Source organism: Chiloscyllium plagiosum, chromosome 1 (genome assembly GCF_004010195.1).
Source record: "Chiloscyllium plagiosum isolate BGI_BamShark_2017 chromosome 1, ASM401019v2, whole genome shotgun sequence".
NCBI classification, from domain to species: domain Eukaryota; kingdom Metazoa; phylum Chordata; class Chondrichthyes; order Orectolobiformes; family Hemiscylliidae; genus Chiloscyllium; species Chiloscyllium plagiosum.
This window is the reverse complement of record NC_057710.1, coordinates 107841293-107861280: the sequence shown is the minus strand read 5'-3', so window position 1 is coordinate 107861280 and position 19988 is coordinate 107841293. Positions and strand designations below refer to the sequence as shown.

The window sequence follows — 19988 nt, the reverse complement described above, 5'->3', positions numbered from 1 at the left end:
GCCTGGAAGTCTGTGGTGAGTGTGTTCCACAGGGTTCTGTCCTTGGGTCTCTATTGTTTGTAATTTTTATTAATGACTTGGATGAGGGGATTGAAGGATGGGTCAGCAAGTTTGCAGATGACACAAAGGTTGGAGGTGTCGTTGACAGTATAGAGGGCTGTTGTAGGCTGTAGCGGGACATTGACAGAATGCAGAGATGGGCTGAGAGGTGGCAGATGGAGTTCAACCTGGATTAATGCGAGGTGATGTATTTTGGAAGGTCGAATTTGAAAGCTGAGTACAGGATTAAGGATGGGATTCTTGGCAGTGTGGAGGAGCAGAAGGATCTTGGTGTGCAGGTACATAGATCCCTTAAAATGGCCACCCAAGTGGACAGGGTTGTTAAGAAAGCATATGGTGTTTTGGCTTTCATTAACAGGGGTATTCAGTTTAAGAGTCGTGAGATCTTGTTGCAGCTCTTTAAAACTTTGGAATACTGCGTCCAGTTCTGGTCGCCCTATTATAAGAAAGACGTGGATGCTTTGGAGTGGGTTCAGAGGAGGTTTACAAGGATGCTGCCTGGACTGGAGGGCTTATCTTATAAGGAAAGGTTGACTGAGCTCGGACTTTTTTCATTGGAAAAAAGGAGGAGAAGAGGGGACCTAATTGAGGTATGCAAGGTAATGAGAGGCATAGATAGAGTCGATAGCCAGAGACTATTTCCCAGGGCAGAAATGACTAACACATGGGGTCATAGTTTTAAGCTGGTTGGAGGAAAGTATAGAGGGGATGTCAGAGGCGGGTTCTTTACACAGAGAGTTGTGGGAGCATGGAATGCGTTGCCAGCAGCAGTTGTGGAGGCAGGGTCATTGGGGACATTTAAGAGACCCCTCAACATTCATATGGTCACAGAAATGTGAGGGTGCATACAATGAGGATCAGTGGCACAACATCGGGGGCTGAAGGACCTGTTCTGTGCTGTACTGTTCTATGTTCTATGACTGAATGCTTAACTGAAGAGATAGGAAGAAAGAGAATAGGGAGGCTAAAAGATTTAGGGAGGAAATTGCAGAAAGTGGGGTCTTGGCACAGCTACAAAGGAGAAACTGAAATCAGTGATGCTCAAGAGGATAGAATTGGAGGAAAAGTACTCAGCTCAACTGGTGTAGAGCTAGAGGAGATTGCAGAAATAAAGTTGGTTGATGTCATGGAAGGATTTGAAAATGAGAATGAGAACGCCAAAACACCATTCACTGCAGCAAGAAGCTTAACCTGCAAATGGGAAAGGCACAGACTTGGGGAGGACACACAAATGCTAGTGAATGGAAATAGGCCTGTAGAATTTCAAGCAGTCAAGTTAATTCCCAATCCTTACAAAAAAACTTTTTAAAAACCTGTCTGTGTCATTAAAAGTTGAAAACAAATCTCTTCTGATAGTTAATATTGTTGACATAACCCAAGTGTTATCTCCCTCTCTCCTTCCTTCAACTTTTATCATGTTATATAGAGTTGCCACAATGCTGCTTGATCCACTCCATGTCAGCTATCATTTTTGGCTTTATTTGGTATTTATTTGTAACCAGTTGTCCTTCCTACTGCAAACTCTCCCCATTTATCCAGGCTGGGCTGACATTGATACATGCTAGCATACAGCAGTGGCTGATTTCTTTCATAGCCAACAAGTTCTAGAGTGGGACTTGATCTGAGGCCTTTACATTTAAGACAGGACAATTGGTCATTGAGAACTCAAGTTCAGAACCCAAAACACTATCATTAGATCAGACTGAGTGACTAACTGCTTTCCCAACGTGCAATTATCTCAGCAGGATATGTCCAACATGCACAGTTTGATTATTAGCTCAATGAGGTGATGAAATTGTTAGCTGTCTCTGAAATAAGATTATGAATACAAATTTATATTTTATGATAAGGGATTAAGGACTTTTAAAGAATTCATGAATGTATTTATTAATTTATCAATGTATTGAAAGCTGTAACAGTTATTTAGATTGTATTTATTTCATCTCAACATGATTCCTGATGTTTACACACGCTGTATTTTTGGATAGTTGGAATAAAGGGTATAAAGAAAAAGGCTGGTGGATGGAGGAAATGAGTTGGCATCACAATAGCATGATGGCTGTAAAGGACCACTAAGCTTTTGGGGACATGAATTGGTACTGACTTGATATGCAGCCCAGAAAAGGGGTCATGGGAGTTGGATGGAGGTAGTTGTTGGCGTGGAGGGTATTGGTAGGGAAATTAGTTGGTATTAACTTGACATAATGACTCTAAGGGACTGTGGGGTAGGTGAGTGAACATGAGTTGGTATTAAGCTGATATGGAAGTTACAAAGGGTGATGGAGGCTGGATGAGGTCAGGAGTTGTCATGGAGAGCATAAGAGGTCAAGGGAAGTGAGCTGGCATGGAGGGTGAATCAGGAGCGAGTAGGGGTGATGAGGGCTTGAGGAGTTAACATTTAACAAATCAACGGAGATTTACAGAGGAACTATTTTAGGATTAGGAACTTGGGGAGGCGTTCAGGTGAGTGTGGCCGAGTGCCTGCTTTAAAGATTCAATCACAGTGTTTCAGGACAGCAAAATTTGAAAGTTAACAACAAATGTAAAACTTTAAAAAGGAAAAGGAGGTTTGAGGTATGGGCCAAAGCAGAAGATTGGGTCATAGTCAAAAACAGCAAGGTTTTAAAAGTGACTTTGGCAACAGGGTATGGTGGAGATCAGGGTATGTTTGAGCAAATCAGCAGCTGCAGTAAAGGTGAGAAGGACCAAAGGCCAGACAATTGGTATTTTGAAAGTGCACTTGCAAATGAATTGGGACATGATTTTGTAAAATCCCCTGGCAAAATCTGAGTAGAACTGGGAAGGGGAAGGAAGAGCATTTAGGTTGACAGCAATACAAAGGATGCAATAAGAGGACGCCTGTTCTGTGATTGACATGATGGGATTTGCAGGGCCATTTATGATGTCAACTTTAAATGGCAAATGCCAATTCTGGGAATTTTCCATGGAGATGGGGATTAAGGGAAGACATGTGTGCAGTAGTTCATAGAAAGAAACATGATGAAGTGAGACAGAGTTTGAAATCACCAAGGATGTGAAGTGCATAGATTCAGAAGGAACATGGTGAAGATAACTTGGTAAGAATATTTCTTTAAGCACACTTGCATGACTAGTAGAGAAGAAGGAGTTTCAATAAAATATGATAGGAGTAAAACAAGGTGATTACACAAAGAAGAATGCTGCATGCATTCAGATATGTAACCTTAAACTTTTAAAAATAATTTTTCAAATCTTTGGTCCTATCTGATGATGTACTCTTCCATTTGTATTTCTGTCTCTTTCTATTACACTCTGGTAATCAACAGTTAAATTGCTGCCCCGCTTTATTACTTTGTTATGTCCTTTTACTTGCCATCTTCCAACTTTTTAGTTTGAAGCCCTCTCTAATACCCTTGTTTTACAATTCTGGAACCAGGAGTCATAGTTCAAGGATAAGGATAGGCCATTTAGGACCGAGATGAGGAGAAAGTTTTTCTTCCAAAGGATGCTGAGCCTGTGAAGTTCTCTTCCACTGAAAGAAGTTGAGAACAAACCATTGAACATTTTTATGAAGGAGATAGAAATGATTCTTAGGGATAAAGCAATCAAAGATTATGAAGAGTAAGCAGGAACAAGGTTGGATGATCACCAAGATCATACTGAATGGTAGAGCAGGCTCAAAGGGCCAAATGGCCTACTCTTGCTCCCATTTTCAATGTTTGTGATTAGCCAGAACATGGGACCAGCATGGTTGAGGTGTACATCATTCAGTTGGGACAACTCCCAGTTTCACCAGTGTAGCTGCTAGGGCCCCAAGAATTGAAACCCATTTCCGGACACAATCTTTCAGGCACAAATTCATCATTCTAATGCTATTAATGCCTGTGGTCATTTGCTTGTGGCTAAGAGACTAAGATGCATTCCAGCTTATTTCTGTTTCTTTAAAATCAGGTTGTTTGACTTAGAGTCATGGTCATAGATTCATAGAGTTATACAGCACAGAAACACACCCTTTGGTCGAACCTGTCCATGCCAACCAAATAACCTAAACCAAACTAGTCTCATTTGCCAACTCCTATACTCAATGCACTGAGCAATAAAGACAAGCATGCCAAATGTCTTATTCACTACCCTGTATACTGCAACTATACATTCAAGAAACAATGCATTGCATCCCTAAGTCTCTTTGTGTGACAACACTGCCCAGGACCCTACCATTAACTGTATAAATCTTGCCCCAGTTTGCCTAACCAAAATGCAACACTTCACATTTATCTAAATTAAACTCCATCTGCCATTCCTCAGCCCATTGGCCCAATTGGTCAAGATCTCGTTGTACTCTGAGACAATCTTCTTGACTGTCCACTACTACCACCAGTTTTGGTGTCATCTGCAAACTTACTAACCATACTTCTTACATTCACACCCAAATCACTTACATAAATGATATAAAGCAGTGGACCCAGTACCAATCCTTGCAGCACACCACTGGTCACAGGCCTCCAGTCCAAAACACAACTTTCTATTTTAAGCCAATTTTGTATTCAAATGGCTAGCTCCCTCTGTACTCCATGTGATCCAACATTGCTAACCAGTCTACCATGGGGAATCTTGATGAATGCCTTGCTGAAGTCCACTTAGACAACATCAACCACTCTGCCTTTGTCAACTTTCTTTGTCACCTCTTCAAAAAGCTCAATTAGATTAGTGAGACACAGTCTTCCACACACAAAGTCTTTGCCTTTCTAAATGTATGTAAATCCTGTCCAACAGAATCCCCTCCAACAACTTGCCCACCGCTGACATCAAGTTCACCACTCTGTAGTTGCCTGGTTTTTCCTAACCACCCTTCTTAAAAAATGGCGCTGCATTAGCCAACCTACAGTCTTCCAGCACCTCCCCCATGGCTGTCAATGATACAAATTTCTCAGCAAGAGACCTAGCAATCTCTTCCTTAGCTTCCCACAAAATTCTGAGAGATATCTGATCAGGCCTTAATGCAGCATCTCCTCTTCTGTAATATGGACATTTTTCAAGACATTGCTATTTATTTGCCCAAGTCCATGTCCTTTCTCCACAGTCAAGATTTGGAGGTGCTGATGTGGAACTGGGGTGGACAAAGTTAAAAATCACACAACACCAGGTTATAGTCTTGAAAAGGCCCTGAGTTACAGCTGCACATAAGGCAGTAAGTTCAGTTTGATCATGACAATGATGCTGAGATTTTGGTGCAGGCACTAATGTTTGATTTTAAAAATTAAATCTGCAGATAAATAATATTGGATACTTTCATTGGATCAATAACGCATATGTCCAGTTTCACAGCTTTAACACTCTAAAGAGACTGATTTTGCAGTAAGCAAGTATTGTACTTTTCCCTTGCCCCTAAGTGTTTTCCTATCTTTTTCTGATCAAAAGTTGCCTTCTGTAATTTGCAGCACTTTTCACAATCACTAGGTGTCTCAAACCATTTAGCTTATTTTGGTGACGATACAAGTACAGGGCTGTTCCCTGCCCCAGTACGTAAAGTGACAGGGCCAGTGACGCCCACACAGCTGCCTGCATCAAAAATGACGCAGATTAAATCCAACAAGAAAGAATGACACCGTGAACTGGAAACTGCAAGCAATGCTGTATCCAAAAAACACATTGCTTTTTAAATTGAATGTAGTAATATTTAAATAGATAGCATATGTCAGATTTAATGCATTATTGCTAACAGTGTATGTGATATGGATTCAGTGTATTTGAGAAAAAGAGCTCTCAATTTGTAATTTCCAATAGCCAGGAATGCAACTGGTCTGTAGCTTGTTTCTGCCAGGTTACACATTCAGTTGGTCATTGGTTTCATCCTTTTAGCTCATGAACATATAAAGTAATAAAACAAGTAATTTTAGATAATTACTGCAGGAGATTCCTAAAACAATTGTTTTAACATTTGCTGTAACTGTTATGTACCAAAAAGCAGAATTTTCATTTTCTATATTTAATTCAGTCATGGAATGTGAGTGCAGTTAGCTGGGCCTATATTTACTGCCAACCCTAGTTGCCCTTGAGAAGGTGGTGCTGAGTCATCTTCTTGAACCGCTGCAGTCCACCTGCTATAGGTAGATCCACAAAACCATTAAGGAGAGAATTCCAGGATTTTGACCCAACACAAAAGGAATAGTGTTATATTTCCAAGTCAAGATGCTGAGTGCCTTGGAGGGGAGCCTGCAGGTGGTGGTTTTCCCATATATCTACTGTCCTAATCCTTCTAGATGAAAGTGGTCATGGGTTTGGAAGGCGCTGTCCAAGAATCTTTGGTGAATTTCTGCAATTCATCTTGAAGGTCATTTACATTGCTGCTGCTGAGTGTTGATGGTGGAGGGAGTGGATATTTGTGGATGTGAAAAATCAAATGGGCTGCTTTGTCCTGGATGATATCAAGCCTCTTGAGTTACTGGCACTGCACTCATTCAGGCAAGTGGGGAGTATTCCATCACACTCCTGCCTTTTAGATGGTAGACAGGCTTTGGGGAGTCAAAAGGTGAGTTACTTCCTGCAGACGTCCAAGCCTCTAACATGCTTTTGAAGCTGTTATATTTATTTGGCTTGTCCAGTTTGGTTTCTGGTCAATGATAACTTGCAGGTGCTGGTAGTGGAGCTTTCAGCGATGGAAACATCATTTAACATCAAGTCGTGATGGCTAGGTTGTCTCTTATTGAAGATGGTCATTTGTGTGACATGAATGTTTCTTGCCACTTTTCAGTTTTAGTCTGGATACTATCCAGGTCTTGCTGCACTTGAACATGGACTGCTTCAGTACCTGAGGAGTCAGGAATGATGTTGAACGTCGTGCAATCATCAGTGAACATTCTGACTTCTGATCTTATGATGGAAGAAAGCAACTGAAGAAGCACGAGAACACTACTCTGAGGAATTCCTGCAGAGATGTCCTCAGAATGAGAAGACTGACCTCCAACAACCACAACCATCTTCCTTTGTGCCAGTTATGACTTAAACCAGTGGAAAGCTTTCCCCCTGTTTCCCATTGACTCTGGTTTTGCTGGGGCTTCTTGAGGCCACACTCTGTTGAATGTGGCCTTCATGTCAAGGGCAGTCACGCTCACCTTACCTCTGGAATTCAGCTCTTTTGTCCATGTTTGAACCAAGGCTGTAATGAGGTCAGGAGCTGAGTAGCCCTGGCGGAGCCCAAACTGGGCATCACTAAGCAGGTTATTGCTGAGCAGGTGCTGCTTGACAGCACTGTTGATGGCACCTTCCTTCATCTTACTGATGAAATACCGTAGATTGATGGGGTAATAATTGACCAGGTTAGATTTGTCTTGCTTTTTTATCTACTGGACATACCTGTGAAATTTTTCACATTGCTACATAGATGCCTGTGATGGAACTGTACTAGAATAGCTGGAGTACAAGTCTTCAGGATTATCACCAGAATGCTGTCAGGGATCATAGTCATTGCACTATCCATGACTCCAACCATTTATTGATATCATGTGGAGTGAATTGAATTGGCTGAAGACTGTGATGCTGGGGACTACTGAAGGAGTTTAAGATGAATCAGCCACTTGGCACTTCTGGGTGAAGATTATTAAGAATGCTTCAACCTTATCTTTTGCATAGATGTGCTGGACTTCCCATCACTGAGGATGGGGATATTTGTAGAGCCTCCTCCAGTGAGTTGTTTAATTGTCCACCACCATTCATGACTGGATGTGTCAGGACTGCAAAGCTTAAATCTGATCTGTTGGTTGTGGGATTGCTTAGCTCTGTCTATCACTTGCTGCTTAAACTGTTTTGCATGCAAGTCATCCTGTTTGGTAGCTTCACCAAACTGACACCTCATTTTTAGGTATGCCTTGTGCTGCTTCTAGCATGCCCTCCTGTACTCTCCATTGAACCAAGATTGATTGCTTGGCTTGATAGTGATGGTTGAATGGGCAATATACTGGGCCATGAGGTTGCAGATTGTATTTGAGTACAATTTTGGTACTGCTGATGATCCACATCACCTCATAGATGCTCAGGCTAGAGACATTAGATCTGTTTGAAGTCTGTCCCATTTAGCATGGTGATAAAACCACACAACATGACATCAAGTATTCTCAATGTGAATGTAGGACGTTGTCTCCACAAGGACTTTGCTGTGCTCACTCTTACCAATTGTGTCATGGATTACTGTATCAACTGCAGGCAGATTGGCAAGAATGAGGACAAATATGCTTTGCCCTCTTGTTGATTGGCTCACCACCTACCACAGACTTAGCAATGCCCTTTCGGACTCAACCAGTTCAATAACTGGCTGCCGCTGAGCTCCTCTTGGTAATGGACATGGAAGTTCCCCATCCACTGTATATTCTTCACCCTTGCCATTTTTAAAATGCTTTATCCTAGTCCTGTTCAATATGAAGAAGCATTGATTCATTAGATGAGCGAGGATGGTACATGATAATCAGCAGGAGGTTTCATTGCTCAAGTTTGACCCGATGCCATGAGACTTCGTGAGGTCCGGAATCAATTTTGAGGACACTCAGGGCAGCTCCCTCCTGACTATGTACCACTGTACCTCCACTTTGGCTGGGTCTCTCTACCAGTCGGTCTGCAGTTACATGTCAGCCAGAGCAGTTAAGAATGGCAGATGGGCAGCATTGTGGTACAGTGGTTAGCACTGCTGCCTCACAGCACCAAGGTCAATTCCAGCCTTGGGTGATTGTCTGGGTGGAGTTTCTCCCTGTGTCTGAATGGGTTCCTGCCAGTGCTCTGGTTTCATCTCACAGTCCAAAGGTATGCATTTTGCTGGAGTATCTACCATAATTACAGTTTGTAGGGTAAGAGTTGGTTTAGGTGGGATGCTCTTTCAGCACAGTAGGGATTCTATGATTCTCTCCCAAGAGAATATTAGTGAACCAGATGGGTTTTTAGAGTTACAGAGTCGTGGAGATGTACAGCTCGGAAACAGACTCTTTGGTCCAACGTGTCCATGCCGACCAGATATCCCAACTTAATCTAGTCCCACCTGCCAGCACCTGGCCCATATCCCTCCAAACTCTTTCTATTCATATACCCAACCAGATGCCTTTTAAATGTTGCAATTGTACCAGCCTCCACCACTTCCTCTGGCAGCTCATTCCATACACTCACCACCATGAAAAGTTGCCCCTTAGGTCCCTTTTATATCTTTCCCCTCTCACCCTAAACCTATGGCCTCTAGTTCTGGACTTCCGCACCCCATTTATACTATCTATGCCCCTCATGATTTTGTAAACCTCTATAAGGTCACCCCTCAGCCTTTGACACTCCAGGGAAAATAGCCCCAACTTATTCAACCTTTCCCTATAATTCAAATTCTCCAACCCTGGCAACATTCTTGTAAATCGTTTTTGAAAGCTTTCATGTTTCACAACATCTTTCCAATAGGAACGAGACCAGAATTGTATTCAATATTCCAAAAGTGGCCTCACCAATATCCTGTACAGCTGCAACATGACCTCCCAACTGCTGTACTCAATGCTCTGACCAACAAAGGAAAGCATACCAAACACCTTCTTCACTATCCTACCTACCTGCGACTCTACTTTCAAGGAGCTATGAACCTGCACTCCAAGGTCTCTTTGCTCAGCAACACTCTCTAGGACATTATTATTAAGTGTATAAGTCCTGCTAAGATTTGCTTTTCGCAAAATGCAGCACCTCGCATTTATCTAAATTAAATTCCATCTGCCACTTCTCAGCCCACTGGCCCATCTGGTCAAGATCGCGTTCCAATCTGAGGTAACTTTCTTCACTGTCCACTACACCTCCAATTTTGGTGTCATCTGCAAACTTACTAACTATACCTCTAATGCTCACATCCAAATCATTTATATAAATGATGAAACGTAGTGGACCCAGCACCAATCCTTGTGGCACTCCACTGGCCACAGGCCTCCAGTCTGAAAAACAACCCTCCACCACCATCCTCTGTCTTCTACCTTTGAGCGAATTCTGTATTCAAATGGCTAGTTCTCCCTGTATTCCATGAGATCTAACCTTGCTAACCAATCTCCCATTGGGAACCTTGTCGAATGCCTTACTGAAGTCCACATAAATCTCGTCTACCGCTCTGCCCTCATCAATCCTTTTTGTTACTTCGTCAAAAAACTCAATCAAGTTTGTGAGACATGATTTCCCATGCACAAAGCCATGTTGACTATCCCTAATCAGTCCTTGCCTTTCCAAATAAATGTACATCCTGTCCCTCAGGATTCTTCAGGATTGCCCACCACCAAGGTCAGGCTCATTGGTCTATAGTTCCCTGGCTTGTCCTTACCATCTTTCTAAAACAGTGGCACCACGTTAGCCAACCTCCAGTCTTCTGGCACCTCACATGTGGCTATCGATGATGTAAGTATTTCAGGACGGGGCCCAGCAATCACTTCCCTAGCTTCCCAGAGTTCTAGGGTACACCTGATCAGGCCCTGGGGATTTATCCACTTTAAATGGGCGGCACCGTGGCTCAGTGGTTAGCACTGCTGCCTCAAAGCATGAGGGTCCCAGGTTCAATTCCAGCCTCGGGCGACTATCTGTGTGGAGTTTGCACATTATCCCTGTGTCTGCGTGGGTTTCCTCCCAAAATCCAAAGGTGTGCAGGTCAGGTGGATTGGCCATGCTAAATTGCCCATAGTGTTAGGTGCATCAGTCAGAGGGAAATGGGTCTGGGTGGGTTACTCTTCGGAGGGTCGGTGTGGACTGGTTGGGCTGAAGGGCCTGTTTCCACACTTTAGAGAATCTAATCTTATGCATTTCAGGACATCCAGCACCTCCTCCTCTGTAATATGGACATTTGTCAAGATGTCACTATCTATTTCCCCACAGTCTGTACCTTGCATATGCTTCTCCACAGTAAACACTGATGCAAAATACTTGGCTGAATGAGTGCAGCTCCAACACTACTCAAGAACCTTGACACCATTCAGGGCAAAGCAACCTACTTGATTGTCATCACATCTACAAACATCCACTCCCTCCATCACCAATGCTCAGTAGCACCAATAAGTATCATCGATGAGATGCACAGCAGAAAATCATCAAGGGCTCCTTAAACAGAACTTTCCAAACCTGATCGCATGAATGTATTTACAAAAAACCAGTTCAGTTTCTGGTCAATGGTAACCTCAGGATTTTATTAGTTGACTTACATTGAAAACAACACAACACAGTGATGAAGCATTGTAAGGAAATTTCTCTTCAGATAAAAATTGTGAAGTCAGCTTTGCGTTTGGGGGCTTTTGTATCACTACCATCTGAATGGTCAAGGTAGCAGATGCAAGGGAACATCACCACACCTGCAAGCTCTGCACCAAGCCACCCATCAGTCCTGACCTGGAAATATATCGAAGTTCCTTCAGCTTCACTGAGTCAAAACTCTGGAAACTCCTCTCTCAGCATTGTAGATCTGCCATAGTGCCCAGTGTGCTCATAAGACCTGAAGTATCTCAACTGTTTAAATGGCTATTGGAAAAAACTATTTTTCAGTCTCTATAAAAATTCAGCATTCTCTTCTGTAACAGATTTCCTGTCCTGATGAGAGAACCACAGAAGGAAAACCAAGCAAATTCCTGAATCCACCTCATAATCCTTTAAGAGGATAATGGTCTCCGTCCTCTCCATCACACATACAAAATTAATAAGTTGTGTATTAATTTTGTTAAATTAAATAATTTTGCATTTAATTCAACAAAATTAATACACAACTACTCCATCACAATCCTGATCTGTACCATGTAGACAGTGGACAGAATTTGTAGAGTCAGGAGATGAGCTATACACAGAACAAATTCCATCTCTTCAAACAACAATATTTATTTGGCTGATCCATTCAGTTTCTGGATAATGGTAACCACCCCCCCCCCCACCCCCCACTCCCACCCCACCCCACCACCACACACACGCACACATAGTGTCGATAGTGTGAGATTCAGCAATTATAATGGCATAGAATGTCAAGAGGAGATGGTTTTCATCTCTTGTGTTGAAGATATGATTTTTCTGGCACTTGCTGTTATTGTTGCTTATTACATCAAACCTGGACATTGCCCAGGTCTTTCTGCATTTGAACATGGACTGTTTCAGTACCTGAGGAGTCAGAAATGGTGCTGAACAGTATGCAATCATGAGCAAATATCCCCACTTCTGACCTTATGACGGAATGAAAGTCATCAATTGAGCAGTTGAAGGTGGTTAGGCCTAGGACACTATCCTGAAAAATTCCTGCAGCATTGCCTTTGGGTTGTGATGTTTGACTGCCAATAATCGCAAACTTCTTCTTTTGGGCTAGGCGCAGCTTCAATTAGTGGAGATGTTTCCCCACACCCAACGGATTCCTATTACCTTCAATCTTGCTAAGGCTCCTTGATGTCACATTAGATTAAGTTCTGTAAAGGTCATTCACTCTCACTTCACCCCTGAATTCAGCTCTTTTGTCCATGTATGGACCAAAGCTGCATTGAGATTTGGAACTGAGTGACCTGATATAACCCAAACTGTGCATCAGTGAGCAGGCTGCTATTGTGCAGGTGCCATTTGATAGCATTACCAACGGAACCCTCCATTTCTTTGATGATGATTGAGACTAAATTGACAGTGCAGTATTTGGCCTGGATTGTTTGCTGCCAGATAGAGCAAAATTAAGCAAGTCAAAAAGGAATAGAGAAGGAATTAGAAAATAGGAATGAATGAGGAAAACATTTATAGGAAGAGACAGTTTGCTCCATGAGCCACATCAATAGAAACTAATCTGTCGAAGGATTTCAATAGATTTTCTTTCCCTTCACAGTTACAAAGACTTGTATTAAAATAGTAAAATACATTACTGTAAGTTTACTTGTCAATTTGGGCCCTTTTTTCTATTCTACTCTCAAATACGACCCAACTATATTAACAGGCAGTGTGTAACTAGCGTAGCATACGTACAACTTGATTGCACCCAATTTTACAAATGTATGATATATACTCAGCTCCAAAAGAGAAAAAGCACCTTTCCATTATATGAGCAGAGCTGATGTTAATAAAAGCATGGCAGTGTGCAGCATGATCAGAATTCTTATGACTCATTTGAGTGCAGTACAAATTTACTGCATCAACATACCAGAATTATCATCTTCCAGCTCCAGCATGGAAACCATTTATATATTAATCACACAATTTGAAATCCAACAGTTGTAGAAAAATCGTTGTCACTGAGCACCATTATCATATTAAAACAAAGGAAAAAATGTAAGATTTTCTCTTTTCCAACTTTTTTTAAAAGGGAGAATAGTTGGATATGTAAAGAATGAGCCACGGAAATACATTGCAGTTTGCGATCTGCATGGCAATACATTTATACGGTATTATGCAATTGCATCAATGTGGTAAACAGTGAAGAAACAATTAAGAAAAGCTGCTGTATTTCACTGAAGCACACAAATATCATACAAGAGATGAACAAGAAGTAGAAATCAAGAAATATAACATCTATCAAGGGGAGAGATACGACTGTGGAAGGGCAAATGCAGCAACATGGATAGAAGTTAATATTGTCAAATGTGACATATTCTAATTGGGAATCCCTGTCAACTGCCAGCTCACGTAAAGCTGAAGTGGAACAGAACCAGGAACAACCAAAAGAGACGGTAAAAATATTACCAATCCTAAAGTGACAATCTCTGTTAACTACCACAAGTGAACAGAATACAAGAGCAGGTGCTGCATTGCATTTAGTATGCAACAGCCAACCACAACTCAGCAGTGAACTGAAACCGGGTGAATACTTAGGTGCCAGTGATTTTTTGATACAACAAGTTTTGACACTGTAATTAAAATCAAGGCCAAAAGTAATAATATAATCTTCTGAGACTAAAGAAGTAAGCTTTCCAACTATGAAAAGAGTATTCAGGACGATTAAGAAAGTTTTAGATCGTGCATCTGTTTAGAATTAACTACAGAGAACACCCATGTCGCCTGGATTAAGAAACACAATCAGACTACAATGACAAACTTTGGTCAAAAAGTGTAAAAAAGGTCAAAGGAAAATGTTTTAAAGATATGCAGAGCTAAATAAAACTCGGGTCCCTTACCACACAAATGTCTTTTGAGAATAATTACAATGAGTATGGAAGAGGTAAGATTTCAGACAGCCGAGGCGGTGCAGTGGTTATCACAGCTGCCTCACAGCATCAGGCACCTAAGTTCAATCTCACCCTTGGGCAATTGTCTGTGTGGTGTTTGCACATTCTCCCTGTGTCTCTGTGCGGGTTTGCTCCGGTTTCCTCCCACAGTCCAAAGATGTGCAGGTTAGGTGGATTGGTCGTGCTAAATTGCCAATAGTGTTCAGGGAAATGCAGGTTAAAGGGAGTAGCCAAGGGGAATGCAGGGTTACAGGGATAAGGTAGGGCAGTGGGTCTCAGTGTGATGCTCTTTGGAGGTTTGGTGTGGACTCCATGGGCCGAATGGGCTGTTTTCACACTGCGGAGAGTCTTTGACCCTATATATAGAAAAAGTGCAGGCTGAGCAATATCAGATCAAATGTGTTTTTCAGACTTTGCATGCTGAGGTAGAAATCAAAAGACAGCTGGTTACCAATCCTATGCCAGTGGAAACAGTTTTTTTTCCTTTATCATTATTCAAACCCATTCATAACCAGAAATTAAATTTTAAGATAAATCTCTCACAAATTATTCCTCTTATCCTTCTTTTCTTAGACATTTATTGTATTCATGGATCTCTCAAGACGATTGAATTGCTACCAAGTAGGGCATGTTTTAAACTGCTTAAACTGATTTATTCAGTTTAATTGTCATGGATCTGATGAACAAAACCTAATTATATGGCAAACTAATTTTGTGTTAAAAATGTACCCTTTTTTCTTATGTCTCCTTGTAAGTTCTTTTCTTCCTGTAATTTTGATGGTCATGGGAATAATTTGGTGTTAAGAATGACACTCTGAAATAAATTCTGCATTACCAATAAATTTGTGGGGCCTGATCACCAGTAGTGTGGCTGAAGTTAACGACACAAAAGCTGACAAGTTTCACCACCATCATTAGAAGCTTATCGTTCTGCAGAAGATGGACAAGAACCGCAAAGCATAGAGAGGAGGTAAAGATTGAGACAGCATAGACCATAGAGTCAGAGAGGTACAGCATGGAAACAGACCCTTTGATCCAACCCATCCACATCGACCAGATATCCCAACCCAATCTAGTCCCACCTGCCAGCACCCAGCCCATATCCCTCCAAACCCTTCCTATTCATATACCCAACCAAATGCCTTTTAAATGTTGCAATTGTACCAGCCTCCACCACTTCCTCTGGCAGCTCATTCCATACACGCAGCACCTTCTGTATGAAAAAGTTGCCCCTTAGGTTTCTTTTATATTTTCTCCCTCTCACCCTAAACCTATGCCCTCTAGTTCTGGACTCCCCCACCCAGGGAAAAGACTTTGTTGATTTATCCTATCCATGCCCCTCATAATTTTGTAAACCTCTATAAGGTCATACCTCAGCCTCTGATGCTCCAGGGAAAACAGCCCCAGCCTATTCAGCCTCTCCTTATAGCTCAAATCCTCCAACATCCTTGTAAATATTTTCTAAACCCTTTCAAGTTTCACAACATCTTTCCGATACAAAGGAGACCAGAATTGCACGCAATATTTCAACAGTGGCCTAACCAATGATATGTACAGCTGCAACATTACCTCCCAACTCCTGTACTCAATACTCTGACCAATAAATGGATAGGAAATAAATGCTAGCCTTGCCGGTGATGCACATGCCAAAGAATGATTAAAAAGGAATGTGCTTGAGTTTTTTGAAGAAGTAACAAAGAGGATTGATGAGGGCAGAGTGGTAGATGTGATCTATATGGACTGCAGTAAGGCGTTCAGCAAGGTTGTTCATGGGAGATTAGTTAGCCTTCTTCACTATCCTATCTACCTGCAATTCTACTTTCAAGGAGCTATGAACCTGCAGTCCAAGGTCTCTTTGTTCAGCAACACTCCCTAGGACCTTACCATTAAGTGTATAAGATTTGCTTTCCCAAAATGCAGCACTTTGCATTTATCTGAATTAAACACTATCTGACACTTCTCAGACCATTGGCCCATCTGATCAACATCCTGTTGCATTCTGAGATAACCCTCTTCGCTGTCCACTACACCTCCAATTTTGGTGTCATCTGCAAACTTACTAACCATACCACTTATGCTCGTATCCAAATCATTTATATAAATAATAAAAAGTAGTGAACCCAGCACCGATCCTTGTGGCACTCCACTGGTCACAGGCCTCCAGTCTGAAAAACAACCCTTCACCACCACCCTCTGTCTTCTACTTTTGAGCCAGTTCTGTATCCAAATGGCTAGTTCTCCCTGTATTCCGTGAGATCTAACCTTGCTAACCAATCTCCCATGGGCAACCTTGTTGAACGCCTTACTGCAGTCCATATAGATCACATCTACACTCTGCCCTCATCAATCCTCTTTGTTACTTCTTCAAAAAACTCAAGCACATTTCTTTTTAATCATTCTTTGGTTTGTGCGTCACTGGCAAGGCTAGCATTTATTTCCTATCCTTAATTGCCCTTGTTCAAGCAATTACACTCTATGGGAAAGGGAGTTCTGGGATTTTGACCTAGCAACAGTGGACGTAGAGGGATGTAATATTGCATCTGTTGCTCCTGACGCGGTCTTAGATTAGATTAGATTAGATTAGATTAGATTACTTACAGTGTTGAAACAGGCCCTTCGGCCCAACAAGTCCATACCGACCCGCCGAAGCGCAACCCACCCATACCCCTATATTTACCCCTTACCTAACACTACGGGCAATTTAGCATGGCCAATTCACCTGACCTGCACATCTTTGGACTGTGGGAGGAAACCGGAACACCCGGAGGAAACCCACGCAGACACAGGGAGAACGTGCAAACTCCACACAGTCAGTCGCCTGAGGCAGGAATTGAACCCGGGTCTCTGGCGCTGAGGCAGCAGTGCTAACCACTGTGCCACCGTGCCGCCCACCAAATTCTTTACACTGGGGAGACTGAATGCCTTCATGCAGAGCGCTTAGGAAACACCTCCAGGACACCCACACCAATCAACCCCACCGCCCCGTGGCCGAACATTTCAACTTCCCCTCCCACTCTGCTGAGGACATGCAGATCCTGGGCCTCCTCCACCACCACCCCCTCACCACCCAACACCTGGAGGAAGAACACCTTATCTTCTGCTTTGGAATCCTTCAACCCCTGGGCATCAATGTAGACTTCACTGGTTTCCTCATTTCCTTTCCCCCATATTACCCCAGTTCCAAACTTCTAGCTCAGCACTATCCTCATGACCTGTCCCATCTGTCAATCTTCCTTCCCACCTATCCGCTCCACCCTCCTCTCCGACCTATCACCTTTACCCCTTCTTCCATCCACCTATTGCACTCCCAGCTACCTTCTTTTCAGCACACCCCCTCCCATTTATTTCTCCACCCCCGAGGCTTCCAGCCTCTTTCCTGATGAAAGGATCCAGCCCGAAACATCGGTTTTCCTGCTCCTCAGATGCTGCCTGACCTGATGTGCATTTTCAGCACCACTCTAATCTTGACTCTAACCTCCAGCATCTGCAGTCCTCACTTTCGCCTATGATTTTTGTTTGTTAGCATCTGGACAGTTTGCTGGCTGCAGAGACAACATGACTATTTAAAGAAAGTCAGGAAAAAAGTCTTTTAAAAATTCTGATCAGTCGTTTTAGAATACTAAACAAGTAACTTGGTTGGGCTTTGTATGGTTTATTGGTTGATTATTACTAGCTTCTGTCAGTCTGTCCAATTTTGAGCCAATAAGCAGAGATGGTTGATCATTTGAGACAGATAGAAAAATGTGACAAAATCTGCCATTCAAAAGGCACATTGGGGAGGTTGTTTTACTCAATATGACTCCAAATGAGATGCTCATCTGGTGAACTAGCACAAAATGATGGGCCATATGGCCTCCTCCTGTGCTAACTTTTCTGTGAGGAATCTGCCATGAACTCTAGACTTGACCAACATTAGGCTATTTGTTCATGGGGAAAATAAAATCAGTTCAGAGTAGCTTATGGCAAATCATCAAGAATTATTTAAGGAACACTATAGCCAGCCAGAAAACTCTGAAAATGAATTACAATTTGTTGGAATTCTTTGAAGCATTAACGAAATTGATTGTAGAGAATAATCCATTACTGCCATTCTGCTTGAATCTTCAATAAGCATTTGATGCAGGTTTTATACATCTGGCTCTCTAATAAAACAATGGGGTTTATTCACAAAAAGCATCAATGGCTAAATGGAACTAGAATGTTCTAACTTTATGGTGATCATTGGCCAGATCAAATATGAAATATAGGATAATATAGGCCACATTGCAGCTGAGCAGGAACATACCTGCCTATGACTTCAATGGGTAGAGGAGCCTCCCATTATTTAAATATCATGGGTGGATGGCCAAACTAGGTATGCATTTTGAGTAATTAACTGCCCTAGAAATTGCAGTGCAGTGCACCAGTTTACTGGTACCAATCTCTACCCAAAAACATTGTTTGTAAAGATCATGAATTATCAGCAACAACATGTGCAAAAGAGATGTAATTTATGAAGGAAGATTCATACATTTAGAAGAGTTTGCATTAGAGACAAGATTGCAATTACAAACAATCCAGATTTTAAAAAAACTAACATATAATGAAGAAGGTACATGCAGATAGGTTATTTATTTTGATTGCCAATTCAAAGTCGGATTTCATAAAGCCAAAATATCTACCAAATTCATTGCAGGTTCTGAGCTCTGATTTGCACAATTTCCAAACCTAGTTGTTTACTGCCTGAAGCCTTTTGATACTGTGGCATGACAATGCTCAAGGAAGTAATCCCATTTTTCTGTACTTTCTAATCTGAACTACAGAAGGCCACATTTGTGGCATGGTCCAAAAATTGCAGTTGGATGTGCAACCTCCAGCGACAATGGATTTTATTTCCATTGCTCTAATGTGATCCACTATTACATTTCTGGGTTGGATTATTGACTACACAACAGAGTCACAGAGTCATAGAGATGTACAGCATGGAAACAGACCCTTCGATCCAACCCGTCCATGATGACCAGATATCCCAACCCAATCTAGTCCCACCTGCCAGCAACCAGCCCATATCCCTTCAAACCCTTCCTATTCATATACCCATCCAAATGCCTCTTAAATGTTGCAATTGTACCAGTCTCCACCACATCCTCTGGCAGTTCATTCCATACACGTACCACCATCAGCATGAAAAAGTTGCCCCATAGGTCTCTTTTCCCCTCTCACCCTAAACCTATGTCCTCTAGTTCTGGACTCCCCGACCCCAGGGTAAGATTTTGTCTATTTATCCTATCCATGCCCCTCATAATTTTGTAAATCTCTATAAGGTCACCCCTCAGCCTCCGACGCTCCAGGGAAAACCGCCACAGCCTGTTCAGCCTCTCCCTGTAGCTCAGATCCTCCAACCTGGCAACATCCTTGTAAATATTTTCTGAATCCTTTCAAGTTTCACAACATCTTTCCGATAGGAAGGAGACCAGAAATGCACACAATACTCCAACAGTGGCCTAACCAATGTCCTGTACAGCTGCAACATGACCTCCCAACTCTTGTACTCAATATTCTGACCAATAAAGGAAAGCATACCAAACGCCTTCTTCACTATCCTATCTACCTGCGATTCCACTTTCAAGGAGCTATGAACCGGCACTCCAAGGTCTCTTTGCTCAGCAACACTCTCTAGGACCTTACCATTAAGTGTATAAGTCCTGCTAAGATTTGCTTTCCCAAAATGCAGCACCTCGCATTTATCTGAATTAAACTCCATCTGCCACTTCTCAGCCCATTGGCCCATCTGGTCCAGATCCTGTTGTAATCTGA

General features: G+C 42.2%; 1 protein-coding gene across 6 annotated transcripts in view; it reads right to left on the bottom strand.

Moving 5' to 3' along the window:
- Nucleotides 1–19988, bottom strand: part of ccdc149a (coiled-coil domain containing 149a) — a 144742-nt gene that overhangs the window by 96288 nt on the left and 28466 nt on the right. The window lies entirely within an intron of this gene.